At 46.6% G+C, this 24,530-nt stretch overlaps 1 protein-coding gene across 3 annotated transcripts in view; it reads right to left on the reverse strand.

Moving 5' to 3' along the window:
- SACS (sacsin molecular chaperone) overlaps nt 1-2,406 on the reverse strand; it is an 86,764-nt gene extending 84,358 nt beyond the window's left edge. For 2 of the 3 annotated variants that reach the window (XM_040448026.1, XM_040448023.1), the window contains exon 1: nt 2,293-2,406. The gene's annotated coding sequence lies outside the window, so the exon portion shown is untranslated. Of the gene's footprint in view, nt 1-2,069; nt 2,158-2,292 lie in introns of those variants that run through there. The other variant, XM_040448024.1, reaches the window with a different exon arrangement.
- Nucleotides 2,407-24,530: the final 22,124 nt, after the last annotated feature.

Below are 24,530 nucleotides of genomic sequence, written 5' to 3' on the forward strand. Positions count from 1 at the left end.
TTAATTGTGCACCCAGGACTTGAAGGAAACTTAAAGAGTATCTACGTCGTGCCTCTGATCGCAGAGGTGAAGTCAAATGACTTTCCGGTTAGCGCAAGGAGAAACCAAGGCCTCGGAGCTAGCACCACACCCCTCGATTCCCGCCCAGTACTTCCCAGTTCACCACCACGGTGGCTCCGTCCTAGGCTCTAACGTCAGACGCGATGCGCGACGCGTAGAGTTTAAGGAAAGAAAAGGTGGCAAGGAGGAAGGAGAAAAGCACATACGAACAGAAACTAAACTAGCGACAGGCTGGCAATACAAAAAGCAAACTGCTGCTCAGGTTGTCCAAGGTCAGAAGAGCAACGGGGTCTGTTCTGGTTTCCAATTTGGCACTGCTCGCATCAGTCCCATCTAGCGGTCCTCACTTGGACAGTCAATATCATCATCACCTCTGCCATCGTCAAGGCTTTAACAGGAGCTGTACAAAGACCCTTGGCCTTCCCTCCTCCAATGAACACTCTTGTGGCAGCGTGGAAACGTCACCATTACGCTTACAGGCAAGAGATCCTAAGCAAGTACCGGGTATGTTCCTTCTATCTACTTAGAGCTGATTAAGATGCACTTGATCAAAAGATCATTTCAGAGTCCCTGCCTTTAAGGAAATGCTATGAGAAACCACGGTAGCCTGCTTCCCCACGGATCGGGGAATAGGAAGGTGGGTAGACCGAATGGGAAACGTCAGAACTCCCGCTAAACAACAATACGGTGCACGTTCGGTGCTGATGCCCTCATGTGCATGACCTCATTCGAACCCGGGGACAGTTGTGTGAAAAACAACGGCCCACATCTCTAATATAGGAAGGTACTGAGACCCACAGAAGTTAAGTGAGTTTTCGGCGATCAGAGCTACAACGAAGCGTGGCTGAGATAAATACCTGAAGCTCCTGAGAACCAATCCAGCATAAACAACAATACACCAGATACTTCCGATGGAAGGGAATCTTGGTCTTTCGAAGAGCGTGACTGGGCTTTTCCTCTTATCATGGGAAGCATAGAAAACACCATCTTCACCATGGAAAGAATCTCAGAAACCAAGCAAGGCACGAGGGAAAGACGGGAACGTGGAACATGTGGCTTGGCGTGCTTGAAAGGGAGACTTAAATAGCCTCGAACGCCAGAGACAAGAAGGGGGGAAATCGGCCCGCCAAACAGCCAGGGAAGGTACGGAAAAGATGAGTAAGACTTTGCGGCAGGGTTAGGGAAAGGAGGCTGGTTAGTCATCAGCAAAACCACCGGGGCACCCACGGTCACATACTGACCTGGTGCGCACCTGGTTATCAATGGGCAGCTTTAAAAAAAAAAACCAATAGAGGAGACTTACTTCCCACGTGACAAATACAATGGGATTACGCGTCGATTACTTTTCTCTGCTTTGGAGGAGAGATAAAGAGCTGCCCTTGCATGGAACTCGAGGGCGGTTCGTGCTGGGGAAACGCGTGGAACGAACCTGCTTTTGCCTTCCACTTACACAGAGCAGGATGAAACGAAAGCCCGGACCAGTGGCATGTTAGAAACCAATCCGGCGGTCTGTCCTGAGGTTATTCACCTTGTTTCAAGAGAAAGAACAAGACGGAGAGGTTTCCTCCTTGTTAAAACTGGGATACTCTTTCTAAGAATGCGACGATCACTCGCTGGAAGAAAATGGAATGACTTGGTAAAATGCTGCTCAGTAAAAGCAGGATTTTCAAAACCCGTTATGTAAGGTAAGGATAATATGTGGAATCACGCAAGGGCGTGCTGTTTAAAATGAGGACAGCCAGTGTAAATTCCACCAGAAGCCGCTCTGAGAATCCCACTTGGTATTCAACAGGGCTCTTGACCCCCACACCCCGTTTTACAGCAAAGGACCCATTGTGACCAAACACTGCAAGCCCAGGGTGGAAATTAAAATGACAAAGCCGGGTGGTCTGAGCACGGGGACCACCGTGGATGTCTCTAGTAACGCGGCCGGCTGGCGTCTCTCCCCGCCCCCAAACCCGCAGGCTGCCAGCCCCAACGGCACGTTTTGAAAAGAGCCCATTACTCACAGGTGCACGACCCACGAAAGAAGATTCTCTGCCTTCCACGGAAGGCAGTGTCTTAGGAGAGTGGTCAGTGCTGTCCGAAAACAACTGCAGTGACTGACCGACCTGGTTCCAGCCCAGCTCTCGGAGGACCCAAGAACCAATCACACCGTGGGCTCGCCGATTTCTACAAGCTTCTTCCCTTTCCCTTCCCGTTCCTTATCTAACCGGATCCTCAGCCACTTACCGGTGGCCGTCAGCGTCCATCTCAGCACCTTTGTTTTCCTTTTGTCACATCAGCAGGCTCCAGCGTGACTGCCACCGCAGCCGCACTGGGTCCAGGGGACTGGATGCCGCAGTCAGCGGGCCCCCCGCCCCCACCCAGCAGACTTTTTTTTTCTTTTTAAAGAGATAGGACCATCATCAACCTTAGGCTTTAATAATGCTGCAGAACGCAGCGCGGGTGCTCACGCGGGTCGTGCAAAATAACAAGGGCAGTTTCTATTCTCACCAAATTGCCCAGATTAATTTCCGGACATAGGCACGGCTGACAAAAGCCCGCTCTGCTAAACGCGAGCCGAGTGGCCTTAGCCAAGTCATTCGTGGGTCTCATTTAGCTCATGGAAAATGAGGAGTTGCGACCAGGCGATAGTCTGGAAATGCTACCATTTACTAACATCAAATACAAAACAGCAGCCACATACTCGCATATAAAAGACAATAACACGCTACGTTGGCCTTGCAGGTTATGGCTTACAAAGCGCTTTTCTTATTTTATTTGGATTTGGCTGTGAAGTTCCAAGGGTTAAAAAAAAAAAAAAAAGAGCATTTACCCAAAATGCTTTGTAAATTAGGAAATGTTGCCCAGCTATAAAACGGTCTAAGTTTTCACTGGTAATGTCAGTGTAGTAATAAAAATATGGTAGGAATAAATTTAAAAAGATCTCTATCTTCTTGCTTCCTAAAACGGGGGTTGAAATACCGAGAGAGCCTGTTTTTGTAAATAGCTCTCCCCCACGACCCTTGGGTGCACCATATTCCTCATTATAGCCTCCTCGTACAACCGCCTACAGCAGTAGAAATCTAGAATAGAGGCTTACCTAGAACCACTTGAGCTTTGAAAGTCTGGGTCGCTTGACGTCTGAGCAAAATACCTGACTCCACTCAGCAAACTCCAGACCTGAAAAGGCTAAACTCTTACCTCTCCTGCGAAGACCAACTGAGGCCCAAAACAGCATCCACTCCAGAAGCAGCGTCACTGTCTGCAGCAGGGGCCTCCGCAGGGCCGCCGCTGAAGACACCAAATCTAATTTCCTTTGTGTCCTAGACTCACAGATTCAGGTATAGAGCATGCCCAGGAAGTAGCAGGGCAATGTCTTATTCCAATAAAATCACTGTGTACCAACAAGGGAGAAATAGTGTCCTGACGGCCTTTTGTCTGACCCTCACCACAGCGCTTTGTGGGCCGCCAACAGTCTGGTCCTCAGGGGTATTACCCCCGTGGGGGTGAGCTTCTCCCCTCCAAGGATGCCTCAGTTCCAGCAGCGCCATCTTGGATGTCATCAAATTAACTCAGGGCACATCTGTGGAGCACTGCCACATAGTTAGGTACAGGGGGCTGCGAGACGAATCTTCAAGTTTCTTAACGTAATGTGATCATCTACATACTCCCATCGTTGAGCTCCTGGAGCCCCGTGGGCGCCAAAGTTATAAATTATCAGTATTTATAATTCCCGGTTCCTCCACCTTCCAAGGAAAATGGGTCCCTAAGGAGATCATTTTGTTGGGTTCAGTTGCCACGCTGCTGGGATGTAACAGAAACAAAGCGATAATGACTGTTACTGTTTTATGCTAATTAGAAAGACCGCATGTGATTCTCTTAGAAAATAGGAGACATGGAGCCCATAATCCTACCATCTGAAGCAACCACTTTTTATCTTTTGGTATTTGATATATACACAGTATATACATATTTTATACATATATATATACATATATCTGGCTTTCCCGCTTAACATTGTATTGAAAACATTTTCCTCTTTCACTCTTTGAGGACATACTTTCTAACGCCTGCATGATAACACTTCTTACAGTTGTACCGTAGTGTATTCAGCCGATTCCCTATTGTTGGTCTTTTAGGTTGATATGTGCTTCTCTCAGAAAGGTTATGCCGTTTTGCCCACCTACTCAACACTGAATGAAAGTGCCCAGTGACACACTGGCTGTGCAGAAATGACCAAGTGACGCAGAGGTTGGAACTTCAGGACCCCCACGTGCACTGCACCTGACATGCCTTTCGCTGTCGAGAGGATGTGCCCGTGTGTGTGTGTGGTGGGGGGGTGGTTCCACATGCACTCTGAAAGTGGTTTCACGTGAAGCACAGCACTTGACCTCGCCCCAGTCCAGACACACTAGCGCACTCAGTAAACCATACGAGCCACTTAAAGTTGTGGTACGATTCATGGTCTTGAACACTGGGGTCAAAAGATTGAGGCTTTGTCCTAAACATGGTAAGGAGCCAAAGGTTTCCAGATAATCCGTGAATCGCAAATCCCGCATGTTCTGGTCAAAGATTGACTGTTGACACACGCGGTTTAGAGGTCAGCACATCTTTCCTCGCCTTAAGTTCACTCTGGCAAGAGGCATATGAAAACATCGTCTAGTACCTCCCTTGCCCAGAACCACGAAGACTTAGCCAGAGGGAGAAGTCTTTGCCACTTTTCTAGGGCTTTTAAAGAGCTGGCACCAAGTCTCTGGCCTCTTCTCCTGGACGACTCCCAGCCATGGCTCTCGCCATGGCCCACTCTTCCTTTCTAGCCACATCATGTGGCCTGGAGTCCACGGGGCCTTTGTGGCCCTCTTCCATAAAGCCGTATGGGTGTCAGATGTTTATCAGCTCAGAAACAGCCATTGTTCCACCTGAGAGATGTTAGCTCAACCCCGACATCTACTCCTAATTCTAGAATCTTAGCCTTAGTGTCTTTGTCACAGATTCTGTTAACTCGTGCGTGTATGATGCCAGTACTCTCTCAATCTCACTAACTGCGTTTAGCAGCTCAGTAGGCCAACCATGGATTCGATCCCTATAAACCAGTACATGTCCACGCAAAAAGCACGTATGCTTTTTGACCTTCTGGTTCTCCTTCTGTGAAATGGCAATAGTAACTCTCCAATATGGGGATACACAGTTCTTGGCAGGTAATAGGGATCCAAATTAAAGAAGCTATTAGTTAGTTTTTTATCTTATTTTTTTCTGCTTTAAGTCACTTTCTCAAATCGAGAAGTATAATTTTGGAACTGAGAGCCAGACACTTGCCCTTAAAAGATATCTATGTAACCTCAGCTCAAGACTTTTAGAAAATTCCCAGCTACATTTCTAATCCCAGCAGCAACGTGATCCCATGACATGTTCTAAGAAGGACACACAGACTCTAAGTTATGAAAATATGGAGGGCATCAGATGACAGAAATATGACCTCATAAGCATCATGGCTCCCAAGTACAACCACACGGCCATGGTAAAGGCACCCGCCATTTTGTAGATTTCTTAAAAATCCCCACAGCTTCTAGTCCAGGGTAGGCATGTAGTAGACGTGTGGCCAATGTTAGCTGAGCAGAGAACTTGGGGGCAGAGCCCGCTTCTTCCTTGGGCCAATTTTATTCTCATGTCTCACTATCAAATTTAGGGGACCAGAATATGCCATCCTAAAATACTCCACTTTGTCACAAGGATTATTTTGCACTGAACACAACTGAGAAGCAGCAGACACAGAAAAAAAACTCTTTATCCCTGTGTTAATCACCAGGGAGGAGCCCAGAGGAACATATGTATGTTCTTGCTACAACCCCCCTTACCAGCCATTAGTTTTCCCACAATTTGCCACCCCTAAAAGCCTGAGTCCCTTCTCCTTTGTCTTGTCTCATCTCTACAAACTTACTGTTCTTTGCGAAGACCCTAGATGGAGCCCCAAGTTCTAACCACCCCTTTGAGTCACTGCTCAGCGTTGAGTTCCTCCAGTGTTACTGCACATCGCACACACTGTTAAACTTTGTGTGCTTTTCTCTTGTTCGCCTGTCTTGTGTCAGTTTAATTTCCCAGCCCCACTTGTAGAACACGGAAGGAGGGAGGAAACGGGTGTCTACTTCCCTGCCTACAGTTACAGACTCGAGACTGGCTCCCTGAACTAGTTTCCAAGAAGTCAGTCCCTAGAGCTTAGCCCTGACAACATTCCCTGCAGTTTTCTAGTCCTGTGATGTTCCAGGAAAACACAGGCCTCTTGAGGCGCGGCCACACAGACAGGTAGACCAAGACCACAGTGCACAGCTTCCTTACAAGTAGCTTTCTGTACACAGCCAAGGTGGTGTTCCTTTGTCCCTTCTTCACCCCTTACAACATTGCAATGAAACCTTGCAGACTCCGTGCTTCTTAATTACAGCGTGCCCCGTTCTGCCACAGGATGCGGTGGAGGCAAAATCACAATCAATTTTTAAGGTCAATGATTAAAGTCATCCTGGTCACCTAAAAAAAAAAAAAAGAAAAGAAAAGAAACTGCACACCAATTTACAGGATCATCAACTCACTGGAAAAGGATACTATCGTCAACAACCCACACCTCACTGAGACCACAGAACAGAGTCTCAGCAAGCAGAAGTGGTCTCAGATGAGCCCCCCCTGCTCCCACATTTAAAAAAGAAAACTTCAGGGGCCCCTGGGTGGCTCAGGTGGTGGAGCGCCCGACTTCGGCTCAGGTCACGATCTCAGGGTTCGTGGGTTTAAGCCCCGCATCGGGCTCCATGTTGACAGCTCGGAGCCTGGAGCCTGCTTTGGATTCTGGGTCTCCCTCTCTCTCTGCCCCTCCCCCTGCTCACGATATCTCTCTCTCTCCCACTCTTTCTCTTAAAAATAAATAAACACTAAAAAATTTTTTTAATTAAAAAAAAACTTCATTTAAATATGCAAAAATCAACCATCCTACCACTCAGAAAAAAACACTCTTGGTACTTTAGTGGGTGTAACTCATTCCACGTTATTTCCCGGGCATGTGTGTGCACGGCCACCAAGTTATTAAGGCACCGTGTGGCTTCCAGGTGCAAGGCCCTTTTACACCTGCTGCTACAGTCAACAAATGGCGGAAAACCAAATAGGCAAGGGCCCTCCCATGGGGAGCTTGTACTGCAGTGGGGAGAGACCAAATAAAATAAACATGCATATGCCAAGTGGTAAAAAAATAAATGAATAAATAAATAAATAAATAAAAAGGAAATTAAGCACTGTGAAAAGGTGTTGTACAGGCGCTATTTTAGATGGAGAAGGAACTCAATCAAGTTATCTACCTCAGGGGCGCCTGTGCGGCTCAGTCGGTTAAGCTTCCAATTCTTGATTTCCGCTCAGGTCATGATCTCCAGTCGGGGGATTGAGCCCTGCACTGAACTCCACACTGACAGCGTGAAGCCTGCTTGGGATTCCCTCTCTCTCTCTCTCTCTCTCTCTCTGTGTGTGTGTCTCTCCATCTCTCTCTCTCTCTCTCTCTCTCTCTCTCTCTCTCTCTCAAAAATACAGAAACATTTATTTTTTTATATTAAATATAATTTATGGTCAAATTGGTTTCCATACAACACCCAGTGCTCATCCCAACAGGTGCCCTCCTCAACGCCCATCACCATAAGAGACTCTTAAACAAATTTAATACTTAATTTAGTACATTTAATACTTAAAATGTTAGTTTATTTTTAATTGCACAAGTCACATATAATTGGGTTTTTCTTGGACATGATCGGAACCCCGCGGCTAGAACGAACTTTCTATTATAAAGCCCATCCTCTGTTTCTCATCTCAGAATAAGTAACCATCGTCATACGTCTCCTTTCAGAGTAAATCGTCTCAATAATGCATATGCTCATGCAGACATACTGACAGCATGTTGCAGTGAATCTTCCAAAGGACATAAATTCTACTTTCCTTTCTGCAACTTGCTTTTCTCACCTAACAATCTGCCAGTAAATATTCTTCTATTTCCATGCCAGTGCCCCATTCTTTCTTTCCCTTTAAGTAGGCTTCACTCCCATTGTGGAGACCAATGTGGGGCTTAAACTCACAGCCTTGGGTTCATGACCTGAGCTGAGATCAAAAGACAGACGCTCACCCGACTGAGCCACCCAGGGGCCCCAGCACCCTATTCTTTCTAGCTATTGCGTGGTATTCCATGGTTAGAACACATCATATTGTATTTAACTCTTCCATTTTGATAGATACTAAGGTGACTTCCAACTTGCATCATCAAAAAATAAAACCGTAGGGGCGCCTGGGTGGCTCAGTCGGTTAAGCGTCCCACTCTTGGTTTCAGCTCAGGTCATGATCTCACGATCCAAGATCGAGCCCCAAGTCGGGCTCTGGAGTGACAGCTGGGAGCCTGCTTGGGATCCTCTCTCTCTTCTCTCTCCACCTCTCCCCCTCTCACACTCCCTTGTGCTCTTTCTCTCAAAATAAATAAACATTAAAAAAAGAAGAAAATGAAACCTGCCTGTTTATGTCCATGTGACTCAGGCAGGTAATATGGAGTGGAATGGCTGGATCATAGGATTTGAGTTTTAATACCATACTGCCTGATGACTCTATCCGTTTAAAGTGCTTGTGTTGGTTTAAAATTCTACCCGAGGTGTACCCTTTGCAAAATTAGAGCCACAATATACCTACAGTTTAAGACTGTATTTTCTCCCATGTAACGAAATACCATGAACATCTTTCTATGTATTTGTCTTTTATTTTAAATTTTTTTAATGTTTATTTATTTTTGACAGAGAGGGAGAGAGACAGAGCATAAGCGGGGGAGGGGCAGAGAGAGAGGGAGACACTGAAGCCGAAGCGGGCTCCAGGCTCCGAGCCGTCAGCACAGAGCCCGACGCGGGGCTCGAACTCACAGACCACAAGATCACGACCTGAGCCGAGGTCGGACGCTCAACTGAGCCACCCAGGCGCCCCTCAAGTGTCTTTTTAAAAGACAATTTTTAGTGGAGGCACATTATTCTATCTCGGTTGTATTAAACTGTTTGTTTTAAATCAGTTTCCTTACTGTTGAGTATTTCAGATATGTCCCACTGCAGCTATAATCTTTGTATGCATTTGGGATCATTTCTTTATGGGACGTTCTTTGACGTTAACCCTGGACCAAAGACGACTCAAAGACACGTTTAAAGCATCTTACCCAGGAGTGGCCAAATTACCCTCCAGGAAGACATCACCAGTCGACATTCCCACCAGCAGGCGGTCGGGGTTCACCCATTTATGTTCAGATGCACAGTCCAGGTGTTGCTCGGGATTTACGGGGCCTGAGGAAGTCCCGAAGGACTTTACGAAAGTGCTGACCTGCCCGCGATGGACGGGCCCCGCACCGCAGTGTGGGGCAACGTGGCAGAACGGGCGAGCGAACGTGCCAACCGTGTCCAAGCCCCGGCTTCCCACTTCCCACCGTGGGCCCTGGAAACACAACCTGATGTCTTCATGCCTCAGCTTCCTCACACGTGAAACAGGAATGTTAACAACACCCCAGTGGGTGTTTGTGTGCAATAAACGAAGTCCATGGATGTAAAGCTTTTCGCACAGCACCTGGTTCGGCTCTCTCCTCGGTACCCGCAGGAAGTCACCAGAGCTTCACTGTTTTCCACGGTGTTCGATGTCAGCAGCGTTAACATCCGCTATTCACTCGTTCAACATGTTCACTGAGTCCCTCCTGTGAACCAGACACTGTGATAAGCAAGTCTCTTTGACCATGTGACAAATCTATTTGAAATATGAGGAAGACTGTCCGCTGGAAGGAGCACTGTCTCTTGTGAGCGGTGCAATTCTATATGCACATGCGTTTGCCTTTTTACCTTTGTTCTTGGGAAGTTGAGAGGGAATTATAATGCTCTGTTATGATAATACTGACCCCGTTTGTCTCTTTATTTATTTAGCATGTTAATGCTTTCTCGTTCTGACACTTTCCTTTTCACTCTCCATTTTCCACACTCATCGGCCTTGCTTTGAGTAGCTTTTATATAGATATAGAACCATATACTTTTACTTAAACACCTGGACGTTCTGGGGCGCCTGGGTGGCTCAATCGGTTAAGCATCCGACTCCACGTCAGGTCGTGATCTCACAGCACGAGTTGGAGCCCCGCGTCGGGCTCTGTGCCGACAGCTCAGAGCCTGGAGCCTGCTTCGGATTCTGCGTCTCCCTCTCTCTCTCTGCCCCTCGCCTGCTCACACCTTCTCTCAAAAATAAATAAAACATCACAAAAATAAAAACCATTCTAAGTTATGAGTACAGAAGCTTTTCATTTAAACAGATATAGAGGTTCCCCCCAAAAGGCCAAAGTGTAGCAAGGTACAAACTACAAAAAATACTAAATAAAAGGACTGATCTTTGTGATGTGTATCTATTCGGAAAAGTTCAGAAAAGACAAAAAACAAAACTGGGATGAGGGGCCTTGAAACTCCTGACCTTTGGTTTTCTGGGTACCTGAGCCAGGAAGGGCTAGAAACTGCCTTTAAGGAGAAATGGAAACTAACATTTATTTCGCAATCTACAGAGCTCCAGGCACCACGTTGGTTCCTCTCATGCTTGGTCTTCGCAAAATAGTCCTGCGGGGTAGGTATCTTCCCCCCTCTAGATGCAGAAGCTGGTGTCTAGAGTGATTCATTCCCAGATCTTGGTTAATTACCGCCCCCATTCTCAGTAAGGAGCAACATGCTGGCATCCCCAGGGTTGGGTGAGAAGGAAGACAAGGGTAGGGCTCTCTTCAGGAGCCCTAACGCTGAGTAATCGTCTTACTGGTCTAAAAGAAGGAGGATGTGTAGTACTTTTTAATAAGGAATAGGGAGAAACGTTGATATCATATCAGAATATAGTAATATGAGACATAAAAATGTACATGCCATGGTCCATCAAACCCACAGCTAGAAATTATCCCGATTAATTTAACAAAACAAGACTCTACACGCATAAAGATAGTTTTGCAACATTGTCTGTATGCAATACAGCTTAAATGAACATAGAGTGAATTATGAAATAACAGTCATAAAAGCAAAATAAAGAGAACCTAAGGCCAGCTATGTAATTTGCCAGTCCCACCACCAAATGAAAAACATTAGTCGGGGCGCCCGGGTGGCTCAGTCGGTTAAGCATCCGGCTTTGGCTCAGGTCATGATCTCGCGGTTCGTGAGTTGGAGCCCCGTGTCAGGCTCTGTGCTGACGGCTCGGAGCCTGGAGCCTGCTTCGGATTCTGTGTCTCCCTCTCCCTCTGCCCCTCCCCTGCTCATGCTCTGTCTCTCTCTCTCTCTCTCAAAAATAAATAAAACATTAAAAAAAATTAGTCACCTTGTTCAAAATTATTAAGAATTTCAACATGTTGACAACTGGTCATTAAAGCAAGTACAGGACCCTTCTGAGCACGGGATCCCGTGGTCCTTCATGAAGCTGACCTTGACAGAAACGTAGAAAATGTTTACAATGTGTTACACAGGAAACAATACGTGAAGCAAACACGCCATGATTATAGTTCGATAGAACACATCTGCACGGGCAAAAAAAATCTGGGAATTAACTCCAAATAACCCAAACAGTTGTTAAGGAGGTAAGGTCACGGGGAAAAACCTTCCGTAATATTTCCATCATATGATTTGGGGGATAGAAAATGTTTTAAATAAAGCAGCTAGGTTAGAAATTCTACATAAACAGAAATTCTACGTAAAAAATCTATAGAAACAGGATAATGAGTGATGAGGCCCACAGCCTCTGCAGGACCGTGTGCCTCCTCTGACAGATTTCCTGCCGTCCCCACTCAGGTCACTCCAGCGGGGCCCGAGGTCACGTGAAGAGACCGCCTGTGCCTGCCATTCCGCATATGACTGCCGGAATGGTCCGGAGCCGTCTTGGCTGGTCATCGGGAGCCTACCTGGCCCAGGTTCCTCTCTGATGCTACCTGAAGGGCGGCACTCAGGGCCAGTGAGACAACAACCAAAAAAAAAAAAAAAAAAAAATGGCAGAGAATGGTTAGGCGCAAAGTATCACATCAACTAAGCTGGTTTATAAGATACAAACTCGATGCCTCCAGAAAACATCTCGGTCCTGGTCCTTACCTCCTCTGAGCCTGCCTTGTACCATCTGTGTCCACACGTCTGTGGTCACCACCCAGCGTTTGCCCTTTGGCGTCTGAGGTTGCACAACGCCCACCAGTAGAGAGCCTGGCGGTGCGTCCCCGGCCGGGCGACCCGTGACCCGTGACCGGGTGACCCGGGTGGGCAGACCCGTCGCCATATGCAGGATGTGGGTGGCTCCGGGAGCCTGTCAGGCCACTTACCCAGAACATTCCCCAAGCCCGAGCAGAGCCAGGAAGGCAACACAGACACACGGTGTGTCGGGAGGGTGGTGAAACCAGACCGAGTGGCGCACGAGGCGGTGGGGGCACGTATTTTTGCCAGGCGGCAAGGCCAGGACCCCGGGGGGTTCATCGGACAAGGTCTCCCGTACAGGGTGAGCGGGGTCAGCATTTCAGGCCAGCCCGGCTGGAGCATTCTGCAGGCCGGCTTCCTCCCCGGATGTTGGCCTCTCTGTGCTCGAAGAAGAGCCTGAAAAGATAGGGACTACCAACAGCTGCATCGTGGGAGCCGTCGGATTTTGCGGGCGATTTCGTTTCCTCCACGAGACACTTCACAAGGTGAGCGCAACACGACCAAAAGCGTGCAGCCGCTTCCCAGCGGCTGACGGTGGGTGCACAGCTTCTGTTCCATCCCTTCCAGTCGCGAGCCTGCCCGGTTTGTAAGAGCACGCGGAGCCAGAGCTCAGATGCAGACCACGTCCACCCCAATCAGCCGCCATCTCTGTCCGCTGGCGGACGTTGTGTCGCCTCTCGGTGCACAGCCTCAAGCTCTCCGCTAATGATTGTGTACGGAATCCCCCCCCCCAATTCTTTTGCCCTGCAGTGAGCACCCCGTAGAAGCGAGGCATTCAAGCTGTCTTAGGCGGTCAAAATCTCTTGCCTCCCCGCTGCTGACACCCGTCCGGCTGACCCGACTGAGTCACCGCAGGCTGCACGGCCATCACGGCTGACCGGCTCCTTTCAGGGCCTCTCTCTCCCACTGTCCTCTCTTGTGGTATGTGGGTGGCCCTCCCTGGCCAACCTGGCCGGCTATTCCTGGAAGCCACTTCCAGATTCCACGGCCACGTAGTAAACACTTCCCGCTTCATCCAGAGTTGGGTCTGAGGTCACGTAAATCGGGCGTTGCACCTTTCGTTGAGAAACCTGCTGGTGGAGAAACAGGATACCTTTCCACTGCGTGTGCTTGAGAAATCTTTAAATATCTTACTTTAGGCTTCTCCGGGCTCATTACTGTAGGATCGTAGGATCGAACACCTTCTAACTTTATGGACATGAAAACGAGGCACAGAGAGGTCAAGTGACTTCAAGGGTAACACAGTTAATAAGTGTTGAATAATAGGTCTCCAGAGAGCCCCAATCAGAACCTGTACCTTGTGATTCCCAATCCAGAACATTTTTCTTTTATTCCTCCCACCCCTGCCCCTGACACCATCAAGCACTGACATAGACAATGTTAGGCATCCACTGCAACCTCTATCGTCCAGATTTACCTGAAACACACGAAAGGATTTCTTTTGTTGTTGGTTTTACACTGAGCTGACCCTTCCGGTCATGAACGTTGCCAAACGTAATTGCATTGGGTTTTGCAAAACAGTTTCCATAATTTGTAAAAAATTTTTCCGTGTCCTTGTTTATGAGTAGCTTCTAATGACTAGTTTGTAATTATGTTATATAGTGGTGGTTTGGACAAGGTAGAAAATCAAAGACGACAAATGATCTTGGAAACTCACTTGTGAGTAAATGGTCACTGATGACACAGAATAATAGTAGGGGACAGGCTCTGGGGGCTGCAAGATGTAAATAGTGGAAGGGGCGCCAACAGCTTTCCTAGAGTTGGAACTGGGTGTTTTGTTTCCACCTTGTTGCTTTTCACTTGTTCACTGTTGGTGGTTCAGTCAGGTAAGCATCCGACTTCGGCTCAGGTCATGATCTCAAGGCTCATGGGTTCGAGCCCCACGTCGGGCTCTGTGCTGACCGCTCAGACCCTGGACCCTGCTTCAGATTCTGTGTCTCCCTCTCTCCCTCTCAGCTCCTCCCTCACGCTCTGTCTCTCTCTCTCTCTCAAAAATAAATAAACATTAAAAAAAATTTTTTAAGAAAAAAAAGAACTAGACGGTAGGCTGTCTGCTGTAAGAAATTGATAAATTAGATCTCTTCTCCATTTTTCAGGGAAATGGTGTCCCTGCTGTGCGGGGGAGGGGGGAAAGCAGGGAAGCTAATGGAAGAACCTAGTAATACCTGCAGACATCTCCTACTGCCGTATTGCAAAACCATAACGGTTAATGAAAGATCCATATCCTACACACACAGGCTCAGATCCCTCAAAAAACGAAGGTGTGAATGACTCAAAGGAGGAAAGAACCCCAGCTGTCAAGATGCTCGCTGAAGACAAAGGGGATCCAGAATGAGCAGCAAAGAAGGAAACTCTCAAATACGAGTTCTAGCCTCGGGAGCGTTTGCAGAAACGGGGACCATCACCCACCCATGTTTAGTATTAACATATGGGATGTTGGTGGTAATGGAACTTGCAATCAGATCCACAAGTTACAGATCATAACTTGTGTCTCAGAGAACTTACAAAAGAAAGCAGATCGGTCAGACATACAGGACCTGGGTCTGAGTGAGCATATGAGGGTTTGGTTTGTCTCCCCCTACAAAAGGTGTCGCTTTGGTCAGATGACCAATAGGAGCATCATACAAGGAGAAAACGTTTCTTTTCACAGACTGTAAATATGGAAAGAAGGGAGCATGCGTCAGTTACCTATTGCTGTGTAACAAATTATCTCCAAACTTAGAGGCTCGGAATGACAAACCTTTATTATCTCCCGGTTTCTGGAAGCCGGGAATCTAGGCGTGGTCTGGGTGGCTGTGGTTCAGGGTCTCTCGTGAGGTTCTAGTCAAGATGGGTACCGAAGCTGCCATCTTCTAAGCCCTCCACGCGGGCTCTTTTCACATGCTGTGGGCTGGGGACCCCATTCCTGCCCACGTGGACCTCTCCATAAGGCAGTTTGGGGGTCCCTCCGTGCATGCGGCTGGCTTCTCCCAAGTCAATGCAATCCAAGAAAGAGAACAAGGAAGAAGCCACAATGCCTTTGGCATCCTAACCATCGTGATCATTCTGTGCGTTAGACACGAACCACCAAATACAGCCCACACTGAGTGCAGTGGCTTACCCCAGCCGTCCTTGGTTCCCGCCCATTCTCCAAGTCTTCCCAGCAGTGCAACGAGCTACCAGTACCTTCCAATAATTTTCTTTTCTGCCCGTTGGTCAGACTCAGCTGGTCTTGCCTGGCACCTGCTCTTGACAAATATAAATATATTGAAGTCCCAGAAACGTGGTCTACTCAGAACCCGCAATGAAATGCCTCCATATACTTCCCGTTAGACCTTGTCTATGTATCTGTTTACTTGTATGTTGTACATAACCATCCGAATGACAGCTCTATAAGAACATCTCATCCATTTTATATCTTCCCATCTTTTAAAAAATAACTTTAGGGGCACCTGGGTGGCTCAGTCGGTTAAGCATCTGACTCTTGATATCGGCTCAGGTCACAATCGCGTGGTTTGTGACTTCAAGCCCCCTATCGGGCTCCAGGCTGACAGCATAGAGTGTGCTTGAAATTCTCTCTCTCTCCCTCTCTCTCTGCCCCTCCCCTGCTGACACACACACACACACACACACACACACACTCTAAATAAATAAATAAATAAATAAATCTTAAAGAAATTAAAAAAAAAAAGAAAAATAACCCCGGGGTGGGGGGGCTCACTCTTGATTTCAGCTCAGGTCATGATCTTACGGTTCGTGGGATCATGCCCCGCGTCAGGTTCTGCGCTGACAGAGCAGAGCCTGCTTGGGATTCTCTCTCGTCCTCTCTCTCCACCCCTCCCCTGCTGACACACTCACACACACACACACACACACACATACATACACACGCACACACACACTTTAAATAAATAAATACATACATACACTTCAAAAAAGAAAAGAAAAATAACTTTATATTTTGAACTCATTTGTGAATCACAAGAAGCTGCAGAAAATGCTAGAGAGAGTTCCTATGTACACTTCGCCCGCTTCCCCAGGGATAGCATCTGCATACGCGTGTGGCACATACTCAAAACCAAGTAATATGACATTCGTATCATTGGTATTGTACTACCAACTCAAATGCAAATATTTGTCTCCCTTTAATTTTTTTAATTGAAATATAGGTGACATAGTGCTACATTAGTCTCAGGTGTACAATATAGTGAGTCAACAATTTTACATATTTACCCAGTGTTCATCAGGATAACTGTACTCTTTTTTTTTTTAATGTTTTTATTTATTTCTGAGACAGAACAGGAGCAGGGGAGGGGCAGAGAGAGAGGGAGACACAGAATCCGAAGCAGGCTCCAGGCTCCGAACCGTCAGCACAGAGCCCGACGCAGGGCTCGAACTCACAGAGTGTGAGAGCATGACCTGAGCTGAAGTCGGACGCTTAACCGACTGAGCCACCCAGGGGCCCCAGGATAACTGTACTCTTAATCTCCTCTACCTATTTCCCCATCCTCCCATCCACCTCCCCTCTCGTTTGTTCTCTGTATTGAAGTCTGTTTTTTGTCTCTTTTGTCTTTGTTTTTTTTTAATTGCACATATGAGTGAAACCACATGGTATTTGTCTTTCTCTGACTTATTTCACTTATTTCCCTTCTAGATCCATCCATGTCATTGCAAACAGCAAGATTTCATACTTTTTTTTTCCTCTGAGCAATATTCCACTGTATATATATATATACCACACTAATCAGAGAAATGCAAATTGAGACCACAACAAGATATCACCTTACACCTGTCAGAAAGGCTAGAATCAAAAAGCCTAGAAATACCAAGTGCCGATGAGGTTGTGGGGAAAAGGGAACCCTTGTGCACTCTTGGTGGGAATCTAGTGCAGCTAGTGTAGAGAACGGTATGGAGGTTCCTCAAAAGATTAAAAATGGAATTATCGTATGATTCAGTAATTCCACTACTGGGTATTTATCTACCTAAAGAAAACAAAAACACTGGGGCGCCTGGGTGGCTCAGTCGGTTGAGCGTCCGACTTTGGCTCAGGTCATGATCTCACAGTTTGTGAGTTCGAGCCCCGTATCGGGTTCTGTGCTAATGGCTCAGAGCCTGGAGCCTGCTTCAGATTCTGTGTCTCCTCTCTCTGCCCCTCCCCTACTCGTGCTCTGTCTCTCTCTCTCTCAAAAATAAACATTTAAAAATGTCTTTAAAAAAAAGAAAATGAAAACACTAATTCAAAAAGATATATGCATCCCTGTGTTTATTGCAGCATTATTCACAATAGCCAACATGTGAAAGCAGCCCAAGTGTCCATTAATAGATGAATGGATAAAGAAAGTACAGCCTGGTATCTTCAGGACCCAGGTAATAGTGCTTGGCACATGGTAAACACCCAACCAATTCTTGCTGAACGAACAAACGGGTGAATAAGTGAATCAATTATAGCAGTACTCAGTGAAATAAAGGGAACACTTTTAATCCCAGGCTGTGGGATGTGACCTCACATGGAGAAAGAGAAAGGGAAAGAAAGAAGAATGTGGGGGGGGGGGGTCCTGGAATGTAAGGGAGTTGAGACAAGAAGTGAGATTTTTGAACAGCCTCCAAAGGGACTGATAAATTTTAAGGATGTTTTCCTATCAGATGCACTGTAGAAATCCTATTTAAAAAAGAAAAAACCTACACTAACATTCTACGTTACACTTTGAAGTCATATTTGACATTGAAGGCTCTAAAGTCATATTTGAATTTCATTTAAGCGCATCAAGTGGAGATGATCCTGAAGGCACTGCAGATATATCCGGAATATGCTAACTTACTCAACACTATAACCTCGTTGGAGGAGGAAAAGATCGGTAACGTCCAACATACACTGATGTACTGGACTGTTATGGAGGGAAGTAGGGCACTACTGTACTGGAAGGGGAGGACTCCCCCAGCTCACCCTCATCAGTGGAGGCCTGTGAGGGTAGCAGCAGGACACAAGGGGACCCCCAGGAGATACCTAAAGACTGCAGATCATAATCAACCATCACCTTACGTCATTGGTGAAGTAAGCTGGGACCCATGGAAGAACAGAGAAGAGTTTGGAATTGGGAAGAACAGAATGAAGTTAAAATTAGGTTGATTAAGTCACCGATATTATATTCCATTCTTTTTTTTTTTTTTAATGTTTATTTTTTAATTTTGAGAGAGAGAGAAAGAGAGCATGCGCACGCACGAGCCGGGGAGAGGGAGAGAGAGAATCCCAAGCAGGCTCCGCACCGTCACGAACTGTGAGATCATGACCCAAGCCAGAATCGAGAGTTGGATACTTAACTGACTGAGCCACACAGGCACCGTGAGAGTCCATTATTTTTACAGCTGCAGACCCACTAGGAAATTATCCCAAACTGAAAACTGCATATAGTGAGTTGAACGTTAGCTCCCGTCCCCCCAAAAACTGTATTCTCCAGAATCTGTGAATGTAAACTTATTTGGAAAAGGGGTCTTACAGATATAATTTAGGATCTTGAGATGAGATCACCCTGGATGATTTAGGTGGACACTACATCCAATGACAAGTGTCCTTACAAGAGACAGAAGAGGAGGTGACACGGACACAGAGGAAAAGGCCAGGGGAAGACAAAAGCGAAGATGGGAGAGATGATCTACAAGGACGGCACACCTAGGGCCACCAGCAGCTGGAAAGGGCAAGGAAGGTGTCCCCCAGAGCCTGCGGAGGGGTACGTCTCTGCCGACGCCCAGATACGGAACTTTTGGCCTTCACGCGGCCTCCACATAAATGTCACAAAGTCTGTGGTAATTTGTAATGGCTGCCCCAGGAAACAAATATGCTGCCTAAGGACACACAGTGTCAGGTTTGAAAATGTGGGCTAGTATAGCTTTCAAGACATGGAGTAATAGCGTCTGTATCTGTCAGGGTTCAACCAGTCCCGTAGGAGATAATGGGATTTGTTGGAACGAATGGCTTATGCAATCGCCGGGGCTGGCTGGGACGGTCTGAAATGTGGAGGGCAGGCTGGAGCCCTTGGCACAGCCTGACACCGCTGTCCTCAGGCTGACTTCCTTCTTCCTCTTAAAGCCTTTTCACTGGTTGATCGGCCCACCCAGGTTACCCAGGATAATACACTCTTGTTTCAGGTCAGCTGACTTTGGACCTTTATCACATCTACAAAGTACCCTGGGAGCATCACCTAGATTGGCATTTGGCTGAGTAACTGGGGATGGCATCCTCCCCAAGTGGACACATCGACAAGACCACCACGACGCCCCTGAGCTACTACTCTATGCGCTGCCGTGCTAGAAGTCTGCACCCTCAAGTTGTTCCTGCACGTTCTGGCCCAGAAGTGACTGCTCCCACCAAAAGGTCTGGCCATAACCTCATCACTCATTGTCCCCAAAGTGGAAGACCTAGAATCCAAGACAGAGCAAAAACTCAGTTAAGAATGGAGTTGGCCAAAAATGAACTACTGGAACCTCAGCAAAATAAAAAGCTTCTGCACAGCAAAGGAAACAATCTGCAAAACTAAAAGGCAACTGACAGAATGGGAGAAGATATTTGCAAACGACATATCAGACAAAGGGTTAATATCCAAAATCTATAAAGAACTTATCAAACTCAACACCCAAAAAACAAATAATCCAGTGAAGAAATGGGCAAAAGGCATGAATAGACACTTCTCCAAAGAAGACATCCAGATGGCCGACCGACACATGAAAAAATGCTCCACATCCCTCATCATCAGGGAAATACAAATCAAAACCACAATGAGATACCACCTCACACCTGTCAGAATGGCTCACATTAACAACCCAGGCAACAACAAATGTCGTCGAGGATGCAGGGAAAGAGGATCTCTTTTGCACTGCTGGTGGGAATGCAAGCTGGTGCAGCCACTCGGGAAAACAGTATGGAAGTTCCTCAAAAAACTAAAAATAGAACTACCCTAGGACCCAGCAATTGCCCTACTCGGCATTTATCCAAGGGATACAGGTGTGCCGTTTCGAAGGGGCACATGCACCCCAGTGTTTATAGCAACACTAGCAACAATAGCCAAAGTATGGAAAGAGCCCAAATGTCCATCGATGGATGAATGGATAAAGATGTGACATATATATACAATGGAGTATTATTCGGCAATCAAAAAGAATGAAAGCTTGCCATTTGCAAGTACGTGCATGGAACTAGAGGGTATTATGCTAAGTGAAATTAGTCAGAGAAAGACAAAAATCATATGACTTCACTCCTATGAGGACTTTAAGAGATAAAACAGATAAACATAAGGGAGGGGAAACAAAAATAATATAAAAACAGGGAGGGGAACAAAACAGAAGAGACTCATAAATATGGAGAACAAACTGAGGGTTACTGGAGGGGTTGTGGGAGGGGGGATGGGCTAAGTGGGTAAGGGGCACTAAGGAATCTACTCCTGAAATCATTGTTGCACTATACGCTAACTAACTTGGATGTAAATTTTTTTTAAATAAAATTAATTTAAAAAAAAGAAGAAGAATGGAGATGCTGTGGGGCGCCTGGGTGGCTCAGTCGGTTAAGTGTCCAACTTTGGCTCAGGTCATGATCTCGCGGTTCATGGGTTCGAGCCCAGCGTCGGGCTCTGTGCTGACAACTCGGGGCCTGGAGCCTGCTTCAGACTCTGTGTCTCCCTCTCTCTCTACCCCTTGCCTGCTCATGCTCTCTTTCTCTCCCTCTCAAAAATAAACAAAAAAAATTTTATTTTTGATAGAAAAAGGAATGGAGTATGATGTATTAAGAAAAACCTGACAAAGCCGTGAATCGAAAAGTGAATGTAGAAACAAACCTCTGGTTCTTCTCACCCCCACCCCCACTAGGGTGTGCTTTTCAACTAAAAAATGAAAAGATAATTTCTCCTCTTTCACCTTTCCCTCACAGGGAAAACAGTCTTGTATAACTGATACCATGAAACTATGGACAACATAACATTTTTATTTCCAGAGCTAACCGTAAAGAGTTGTTGCCCAGGAGGGTAGGGTCAGGCAGAGCCGATTCCTGCCAGGGTTTTCTGTGTAGAATTTAGACAAGAGGTTGCAAGTTGGCAATAAGGCTGGTGACAGGAGCCAAGCCAGCAAGGAAGGCAGAGCAGCAAGCTGGAGACAGCCAGGCACCGAATGGTGTCACTGAACAACCGAACCAATGCCAACCACAGCCTAGACCTCTGCTTATGTGGGAAAAACATTGAGATCTTAACCGGGCAGGCCTATATCTGTGTCTTTCCTTTTATTTGCAGAACAAGAAATGTGGCTGATCTGACAAAAACAACACTTAACGCAAAGTCTGCCCTGCCTGCCTCAGCAGGTTGGTATCTGAATTAAATGAGCTAATGCGTCTATAGACACGACAGTAAGATGAGGTGTTTTAATACAGTGCCCAGCCCGCGACAGCTGCCCAAGAAATGTGTGTTGATTTGACACACAACTCCCATGAAGCCAATGGTTTGCTTGCGAGTTTTTGTTTGTGTTTTTTTTTTTTTTAAATAAAAGCAAATGGAAAAAAAAGGATTGGAAATCAAAATCTTTCTCTTTTTCGATCCAGGGAAACAATAGCACATTTTATTTTTCACAAAGAGGAGAGAATATTATTGTTTGTGAATTCGCAACTTTCATCTAGATGTCAATTTCCATGTCCTGACACATTTTGGAAGAGGGATTAAGCAAGTCGAGGAGGTGTTCCCAATGCTATGCTGGCCCACATAACTCGGGGAAGGCTGGAGTCCCTTTGATCAGCTCATTGGCTGCCTCCCTTTGTGTCAACCAGGAGGAAGCTACGGGTCCATGAGGATCCGTGGAAATGAGAAAAAATGATGTCAGGCGCCCAGTGAACCTTGGAAGGTCATCAATGACCATCTCTGTGCTTCAGGCCAGCCAAAATCTAAACCATCCGTGGGGCGTGAGGACTCGCCTGGGTTGTCAAACCACCTGCTCCCCATTAATCAGGATGACATCTGGAGTCAAACGTACCCTCTTGAATTCTGGAAAGCATTCTGGTGCGTGATGACGGCATTTCTCCTTGGATCATGGAAGTGAAGTGTATTTAGTCAAGTTGCAATAGTAACGATGCCTTCATGTGAACCTTGGAGAGCTGCCCCCATTCTCTGTAAGGCCATAATATAGGGGGCAGGTGACATAAATGAAGGGGCTTACAAAGGGGATTGAACTTCCAGTTATAAAATAAGTAAGTCACGGGCATGTAATGCACAGCACAGGGAATAGAGGGTTTTGGGTTTTTTTTAATTTTATTTTTAAGTAATCTCTATACCCAGCGTGGGGCTCAAACCTACAACCCTGTGATCAAGAGTTGCGTCCTCCACTGACTAAGCCAGCCAGACGCTCCGCGAGAAGAGCGTTACTATTGTAATAACTTTGTGTGGCGAGATGATAACTAGACTTATTGTGGGAATCCTTTCATAGTATATACAAATATTGAACCACTCTGATATACACCTGAAACATGTAGGAGCATGGCAATTATATTTCGATTAAAAATTAAAACAAAACAAGACACTTCAAAATTCCTCCCCCCAAAACCTTTACTGGTTTGTGAAGAACTGTTTGCCGTAATCAGTGAAGTGAACCCTTTCACTTCACCACTTTTAAAAAGGTCCACCTTAACTGGAGAGAGTTATCACAGTGGCTAAGCCCAAAGACTGTCCCTCGACTGAATGTCTAACTTCATCATTTAGCTGTGTGGTCTTAATGCAAATTACTTACCCTCTCTGTCAAAAGGGATATATTAATCCTGCTTTTTATTTTGTATGTTTTAGGATACTTTAACGTTTTGGGGGCCTGGCTGGCCAGAGGCGTGACCACCCCTTCCTGGGTTAGCTAATTCCTAGAGATAGCAAGCTGCTTCCCTCAGAGTACGACTTTCCTATGCAAACCAACCAATCCAGAGCCCATATTCCCCAACACCTCCTTTATCCGACTCTGTCACACCAAGCCAGTATTTCCTTGGCCCCACATCACCCAAGAGCCAGGTGCTGGACGACTAGAGACGCCCTCTATAGACAAAGCCGATCAAAATTATTCAAGGTATCCAATCCACATCTGCTCAAACTGGCCTACTCTGCCTTACCCATTCCTTCTCATCCCCATAAAAACCATTGTAAAGATTCTGGGCCTTCACACCTTCTTCCCGTTGACCCTGGGACTTCTCTTTGTGGGCCTCTGTGGTGTGGCGTGCCCCTCCTCTTGGAAACTGTGAGAAATAAAACTTCTTTCAATGGCATCGATCTGTGCTGTCGCTTGAACACCTCTATCAGTTAAGCCCTGGGCACAAATGAAACAGGGAATGTTGAAGGTTCCCACCTCTAGGGCCAGTATGAGCATTAAGCAACTGAAAGCCTGTAGAGCGTCCAGAGCGATGCTGGTGCTTCGTATGCCTGTCATGGGTTAGCTGTTACTAACTGGGCCCACGCTGCTCCCTGGATGGAGTCTAGCACGACGCCTCACTACCCCTGCCCGGGTCCAGGCTCCTCTCCATCCCTGTCTTATGTATGATTGCAATCTCCCTGCCTCCAACATCATGTCTTGCTGCACTGTCTTCCTTACAATAACCTTCTTCCTCCTCTCTGATTCCCAGACTCCTAAAAGCCTGCTGTCTGGTAGACCAAGGCCAAGAATGCACACTTCTTCCCGAGAGAGCCTGGGCTGGCCCAGGCACCCACCTCCTCCTCTGCCCAGCACACGCACCTGTCCCAAGGTGCCTTGAGGATTCAGTCACACACCTCTCCAAGATACCAACAGAGGTATTGAATAGACTACTCCCCACGGTACCATTTGGACACAATCGCCACAACAGCCACCAATAATATGGATGCGTCTCCTGGGAGCCAGCGCTTGGCTCACTTTCATTGAGATTTTCCTTCTTAGTACAACTCCTGACCCCGGTACCATTTTACAAGTTAGACAACCATTGTAGGGAGAATTTAAGTCATCTACCAAAAGTCCTGACCGCTGGGGGGCCGAGCCATATTTCCAACCCAGAGCTACCCGACTCTTAGCCGTGCCCCTATCACATTACTTACATGAGCCGCTTTTGATATTGTTGGGATACTGTTGACCATTACTGTTACTCGTGTGGTTCTTATCGCTATTGCTGCTTCTAGATTACTGGCCAACACCACAGAGGTACGTTTTTTATCATTCCAGGTATCCTTCCCACCAACAAAGAATCAGACTTCTAGCATAAGCAACAAAGGCCACCTCCATGTGGAATGCTAGCAAGTTAGAGTTTTCTTGTGAAGACTGGTTTCA

The sequence above is a fragment of the Herpailurus yagouaroundi genome, unplaced genomic scaffold (genome assembly GCF_014898765.1).
Source record: "Herpailurus yagouaroundi ecotype Mexico unplaced genomic scaffold, PumYag 197, whole genome shotgun sequence".
In the NCBI taxonomy this organism is placed as follows: domain Eukaryota; kingdom Metazoa; phylum Chordata; class Mammalia; order Carnivora; family Felidae; genus Herpailurus; species Herpailurus yagouaroundi.